The sequence below is a fragment of the Corvus moneduloides genome, chromosome 2 (genome assembly GCF_009650955.1).
Source record: "Corvus moneduloides isolate bCorMon1 chromosome 2, bCorMon1.pri, whole genome shotgun sequence".
Taxonomy (NCBI): domain Eukaryota; kingdom Metazoa; phylum Chordata; class Aves; order Passeriformes; family Corvidae; genus Corvus; species Corvus moneduloides.
In genome coordinates this window covers 86187767-86195405 of record NC_045477.1, presented here as the reverse complement: position 1 = coordinate 86195405, position 7639 = coordinate 86187767, and the positions used below count along the sequence as shown (strand labels likewise).

General features: G+C 35.8%; 1 long non-coding RNA gene across 1 annotated transcript; it reads right to left on the bottom strand.

Annotated features, from left to right (window-relative positions):
- Positions 1-698: 698 nt before the first annotated feature.
- Positions 699-7192, bottom strand: LOC116436603. Its single transcript, XR_004237043.1, has 2 exons — positions 7115-7192; positions 699-1297 (listed from the first exon to the last, which is right to left on the bottom strand). It is a non-coding gene; the product is annotated as an uncharacterized LOC116436603 (long non-coding RNA).
- Positions 7193-7639: the final 447 nt, after the last annotated feature.

The following is a 7639-nucleotide window of genomic DNA, read 5'->3' as shown; positions in this document are numbered from 1 at the left end:
TGACAAAATTCCACCGCTGCTGACACCCGAACAATTTCATTGAAGGAGAAAAGTGAAGAAATGAAGGAAAAATATAGCTAAGGAAAATATCACCAGGGATGCTCCTGCTGTACCTAGTCACAATAGACCCTATTTTCTATTTTAATAAAATGTTCTGCTACTCTGACCAACTTAACTCACTTTAAAGATAATTTCCACTCCACAGCAGAGTCTAGGGCCTTATCAAAATAAGATTCAAACTCCAAGTACAATTGTTTGTTTTGAAGTCTCGGAAGACCTCATGAAGAAGATGCCACTTCAGTTCTGCTTTTATAGATGCAGATTTCTGGTGCAAGAACAGCAGAGTTCATTTTAAATAATTAGCTGTCATGTGGGTTGCAGTCACAAATGGATACATCTTTCCTAAGACACTCTGTATGGTATCCATTCTTATCAACCTAATGTAAACAGAGATTTAGTTACCCACAGACACACCACATAGATCTTATCTAGCACAGAAATACCAAATTAGCACTGACTGATTCTTAGGTAGCTATCAGCTAGCTGGCAGCTGTGATTTTTCATATCCAGTACATCTGCTTGATACCATATGTCAGGGCTAGATCTAGGGATTTTGGCACCTTGGTCTGGTTGGACAAATCCTTTGACATGTTTTCTCCTCGATATGAGACCAAACAATGAATAGCTTCAATTGCATGTGCACTTAGCATTGTCTAGATCATTTATTTACTTTGAGCAGTTGTACAAATGGGACAATTCTGCAATCTGATAAAAAGAGGGAAGCTTTGATACATATCACACAATAATGATGTGTCAGAGAGTGGACACACAAGTATTGCTTTTTGAGCTGCTGTTACAAAGCTTAACCTCACTTACTATAAAGGAAAACTGGTAGCCTATGAAGGTTTTGCGGCCTGTTGAAAGAGATTCAAAATCCTAAGAACATAACAACCATACAGAATCTTAGATATCATGCAAATGGAGCCATAATAGCTCATGGTTGTCCTGACTTAGTGCAGCAAAGCAACAGAACAGATCAGTCATTTTAATTTTGTTTATATTATACACAAATCCATTCCAGCACCAAGAACGTTGCTGCTTTTCAGCTGCTTTTTTTTTCCAGCTGCTTTTTTCCCTCCATCTTTACCAGCTCCAGAGTTTCTGAAGATGCACAGCAGCTCAGAGAAGGAACTGATCCATCTAAACTATTCTTGAGGAGGTGAGAGGGTAGCAGAAATGATTCTCATAGAAGACTCCTCTTGACAGATTTCATTATACGGTGGCTCACAGGCTAGGTCTGCAAATAGAGAGGAGATATGGACAGGCATTAATGACCAGCCATGGAGAAGGGCAGAACATTCCCTTTTGGAAGACTTCTACCTTCTTTCCACATTAAAAATACCAGGTAACCATAACCAAAATAATTTAAAGCAATAGTCTGCAGGGTATCTCTTTCTGAAGGACAGAAATAAAATTCATTTAAAACAAAAATAAAATGAGGTCCTATCTATACAAGTTTTTCATATGAGAGTCCACCTTCACTGGAAATGTTAAATGGTAATTCCATTAGACAATAGATTGAAAGCTGCTGATTTCTAGTGGATGGTCTCAGTTGTGGTGGAGTGCACATGCAACACAGCAGATTTTGTGTGTGAGACCAGTCAGCCTGACAGCACTGGTGGGGAGAGGAAGGGTCACAAATAATTATTCCATGGGCTGAATTACAAGAGCCCAGTACCCCAACTCACTGTTGGGTGAGAACAGATACCTGAGAACAACCTGACTGTGAGCAGTTCCAGGCACAGGATACTGCTGGTGATCTGGGACTGGCCCTGCTGAGCAGTAGTTGACTGCTGCAGTCTGGTTTGGAGACATTCAGGAACAACAAAGCTACATAAAGTATCTGAATGTGGAGTGGGGATGGTGGGGGAGGTGGGGGTGCTTCTAATTTATTCTCCACCTGTGGAATCACCATCAAAATTCATCAAGTCCAAATAAATTCACTTATGTTTTTTGCATAATCCATTGCCTTGAGAACCATAAAACAACAAAGCAAGTATGAGCAGAGCTCCTGGCTCTGGGAGCATCACATTTTCTTTCCCTTAAGAATACCCACCTCAAGAAAGCTACATGCTAAAGGTTATAGATATTACCGCACACAATTCTTTCTCTTCCATGTTTCAAGCGGATGAAATGGCACACGGCTTTTATCTTTTTTAAATTATAGCTCTTTTTATTTATAAAGACTTCAGCTTGAAAAGCTGTTAAAAGTAATAAACCACATCTTTCTGAGAATACAATTCCATTATTTAATCATGCCCAGAGGCAGCAAAGACACTGGGAAATAATTGTCTTTTCGTCACTCAAGCATGAAACACCCAACATTGTTTGAAACCTAATTCTAACAAATGTTTAATATTCTAGTTTAGAAATCCCTTGACCATGGGCAAGTACAATCTCATTTCTTAGTCTTTTAAAACAGTTTGATGAAGTATCCCAGCAGGCATAAGTTGTGTTTTCTTCTCTAATTTTTTTCAGTCAGCAAGGTTTCACTTTTTACCACCATCTACCAGATCACAATTTCAATAATATGTTAACATTTCCACAAGACATTCATTCATCTGATTTCTTCAATCTAAAAATTCCCCTTTAATTTTTGGGAAATCACATATGAAGAAAACAAAACACAGGGGACAGTAGATTCAGAGCTACTGTAGTTAAACTTGGGAAGACTGGATTTACTGCAATGGCATTGTTTTGACACAATCTGCCTTTCTTTGACAAATGCTAGTTTTTCTACTAGTTAGTAAATTAGTAGAGCCTTTTACCATATTTTTCCACACCGTGATCAAGAGACTTGTCATATATCACAAATCACAAGATTCTGGCACTTAGAAATAAACTAATTAGTTAATGTTAACATTGTAACTCATAATTAATAGGCCCAGTAAGTGAAGACACACACAAGGATGATGCTGTTACAGGACTGGATGTCTGTCTCATCCTGACTCCATAAGAACAGGAGAATAGAACATAAATACTAGATATCAAGGATTGATATTTACTTATGGCCCATAAGTAGTAGACTTAGATTCAAATTCAGACCTATAGAGTACAGTTTCAGTCTTAGAATAAAAAAATAATCTTTTCTGTTAAACAGGGGATCTGGGCACAAAAAGGTCAGAGTACAGACAGCAGTAGACTAGGAAGAGGAAGGTGGTATTGGGTGAAAAGGGGGAAAGGAAGATAATTCTTCAACATTTGATGTGATAGCAATGCATATATAGTGAATCTATCTTTCAATTAATCTTGATATGAAATAAAAAAAATTCTAATCCTTTGTCTTACAGTATTTTTCATATTGTTTCAAAAAATGAATACAAGTTTATCTTAAGCTTCAACAGCTGAAGACATTGATATTGCACTTTTTCTAATGATATCTGTACAAGCCTTGAAAAACAAATGAAATTACAAGTAAGTTCTATGCTTTCAACAGACCCTTTCCACAGGTAGTCCTACCTATAAGGTGCTTCAAGCACATCAATATAGATGCTATTAAGTAATACAGAGTTAAAAAATAAAACGTTTGCAATATGGGGTACATCCAGTGCTTTTTATAGACTCGGACTAAAGTGAAAGAATTTGAATGTGGACAGAAACCATAATGCGAATTGTAGTTTGTGAGTTACTCCTCTTTTTCAGAGCTTCAGTGAAGTAACTGGGCCATTTCATGTTGCAATTGAAAAGATCAGGGCCTAAAAAAGTGCAGGTGAAACAGGGAAACCAAAATGACTTTTAACTCCTGCAGATACATGCAGAATACCTAAATCAATCAAGAAAACAGGTTACTGACCTCAAAAAAGAAAATTAAATAAGCACATGCCAGAGAACAGAGAACAGCCAGTTATAACAGTGTGGTATTTAGACAAGAAGAATGCAGAAAAAAATCAGGAGACGACAATTTACAATCTAGACTGTAAAGGTAGGGTTAAAGGTTTATTTCAGGCAAGTGCCACCAAAAATAAATTGTTTCTGAGCCTCAGCCTAAAATGTAGTGCAGCATAGCACCTGAGCACAGGCCAGACCTCTCATCATAGATGGGTATTTCTAAAAGCAAACAGAGTCACCTAACAGCTTGTTAAAAGCATTGCTAAATTTTTATAAACCAAGCAGAGCAAATGCAAGAGAGACACTTAACATTTTTGTAAGTTTGGGCATATTACTTTTCATTATATTCATTAAAAAGTGAAGCTATCTCCCTTTCCCAAATAGTACTGATTGGACCCTGGGGAATGAACCTCACTCTGAATGCCAAATTCCAATTATATTTGGAAATGTCTAAACAATTTATTTGTTTATTTCTTTATGGAACCTGTTCAGATTTACTTTGATTATGTGTGGGTTTTATCTATAAAATAATGTTATGTTTTTTAACAGAACAAAAAGATGTTATTATAAATATGCATTTTTCACTAAGATTATGCTGAATAACCTTAAAGACTATCAAGGTAGTACACAGCACATAGAACAACTGAATTCTCTGTCCTCTTGGTTTGCTATTTACCTTGCCAAATACGTAGTGAAAATGTAATAAAGGGGCTCGGTGAGTGGATTTTAAATGAACTGACAATTTGAACTTTGAATGATCACTGTTTTGTGACTATTTGGGGAACATGACTGCTGGAATTAAAGATGGATAAAGACAAAAACTATTCTTCTCTGACAAGTCATTCTTCTAAAGAAATTGAATTGTGTTTTTTTTCTCCTCAGCAGAGAAATGATACTTAATCCATCGAGATGTAAAAACTCTATAAAAGAGACCCTTTACAGGAGCACTTAGGTCACTAGGTTAAAGAAAGTGAATGGTATTCCTAATGGAAGATAAACGGTTGCCCTTTGGGGTTTTATCTGTCATACTAATCTCAAAAAGCATTTCATATAAAAGTAGAGTTAAAAAGACTGTTAAAGCAGGCTTCGCCATTGCAGTAAACTAATACCTGTGGCTTACTGCCTCTGCCCTACATATGTGAAATGTTTAAAATGTTGGCAGGAAGCTTTTTCCCACATTTGGCTAGGCATACTCAGTGAACCCAATGTGAGATAATCCAAAACAATTCAGGTTCAACAAAGGTTGGGAAAATATTATAGCGGACATAAAACTTTGATGGAAAGCTTCTTTGATCTTGAGATTATAAAATACACAATTTCTAATCTGACAAATTTTTAGCTGCAAAGCAGAATATCTAAACATTCCTCTTTTGTCATAACAGTTTAATCCCTTAAGAATGTGATTTAAACCATTGTGGGGCAAAGGTTACCACAAAATTTGTATGAAAGAGGAAAGCTGCCTCAGACACCTAGATAGAAAAATGTGAAGACCATTAAATTATATAACAAAATACTATCTGCAGATTGGCACTGCCAGGTCACCTTCAGTTCAAGCTATGCCAAGTATCTGTTGTTCCAAACATACTTGTTCACTGAATGAATACTGAAGTACTCATGATTATTTTAAACTTTGGATTTTGTGTTTAAAATGACCCACTTTGCTACACATGAAAAATAGCATCAATACAATAAGAATTTAGGTATCAAGAGCTACAGAATGGGAGGTTTTGTTCTGGGGTTGTTTTTGCGGGGGGAGGACACTGAGCATTTCTGATGTATTTATTAATATCATAAAAGATATTTCTTCTTCCTACTAATCTTTCTTAGGCCTATAGACTATGAAAAATCTGCTGCTAACATAAAAAAAAAATTAAAATTAAAATCACCCTCATGAAGCATTTTCTACCTTTTAGGACAGCAATTCTTGTAAGGAAACATGATCAGCAAAAGCAAATACAAAATTGTTTTATCAATTATACACACAGCATGATTTAATATCACAAGTCATGTGTAAATCCATGCATTGGAGTTCATAAAATATGCTTTTCAGTGCTGATACACCACAAACTATTAATATGAGCTCAAAACCTAATAGAGCACTAGACAGCTTCTAATGGCTTTTAAATTCAGTTGGATCAGACTTTAAGATTTTTATTTAGGAAAAAAAAAAAACCCCAACAAAACTCCTATTTCTTTCCTCTCTGAAACTGAAAGCAAAGTTCGTCCTTTTTGTCTGAAAAGCCAACAAGTACAAATTTAATTCCATGGTGATTTGATTTCCATGGATATGCACATTAATGTTTGTCACTAATGTTTGCAGCTAAATATCTTTATCCAAACTCCATTCAGTTTTCAGCTTTTTTAACAAATTGTTCCCTACCCTATAATCATGCCTGATAAAGAGAAAAAGTCTGGGAGCAGAAGACAGGGTTTGAAATCATGACTAGAATAGGGTTTTTACAGTTATTATACAAACGAATATAAATAGTGATGATTAGCACATGGATTGTCAATTTAGAAAGCATAGCCCAGTACAATGTTGTACTACAAAATGAGGAAAACATAGATCTTTGTGGTAGGGCTTTTTACAATAACTGAACTTTTGTTTATGCTTGGGCAGAAATCCTCCCATTCAGTGGAGAAAAAATAATGTTGATAAGACTGAATCTCCATAATCTCAAATTTAGAAGACATCATATCAGAAAGAGTAGATGCACCAGTTCCTGAAATTGTGTTACTTCTTACGTTTCTTCTTACTACCTCAGTGATAAAAGTCTTTGTTTTTTCCTTGTCTTTCTCTTAATCACTCCAAAATCTTTGCAAAAATTAATTTTACCAAAAAAAACTCAGCAAAAGTCCAACATATACCCAACAAAACCCATACAAATTTTGGTCTGTCATTATGTTAAATCCAGTGAAAACCACCTAATAGGAGCAAAAGGAGAGTAAGCTGGGAAGACAGGCACCCTAATTGCACAAATCTCATTCCTTTTGGAAACAAGTATATATTTGATAAGAATAGCATTTAAAAAATAGCTGTGCACTTACTAATCCTTCTGGAATCACAGCTGATCTTCTCCACATGCCCTGTAACCACAAAATCAGGGTTCTGACCCATTGTAGAGGGGTAGGGTCATTGTTCCTCAAGCATAAAAGTTGAATTAAGGACATGGTATTCCTTGAGTTCCATAGAATTTGCAGGATGTGGCTCTGCCTGGCTCCTTACCTGCTCGGGCAGATATTACATGCAGGGATTATCAGGTATTTTCCCAATCTCTTCCCTAGAGCTTCTTCTGTTTCCTGGAAGTGTATAATTCAGACAATTAAACTTTATAAACTTCTGCATAAACCTAGGCTAATGTTATAACAGACACTATTCATTTCAGAGGGCAACACACTGACCATTAAGCCCTCTCTTTCCCATCCTCTATGTTTCTGAAATGCTGTCTATATTTCCAGACTCCATGATGCTCTTGAGCAGAACAATTTTGGATGTACAGTTGTGTGCTGATATAGCACAGTAAGAAAGTCCCATAACATTAAAAAATTATTTTCAATGTGTTTCCTTCACCAAACATCATTACAGCTAAATGGAATTGACAGAACATATGATTTCTTAAAAAAATCAGAAAGAATTTTTGCTCAGTATATCCATTACAACTGATTCATTTCAGCCATAAAAATTATTTACGGAGGTTTCATAAAATATTTACATAATTTTTTCATTAAATATGCTATTATTAATATCCAT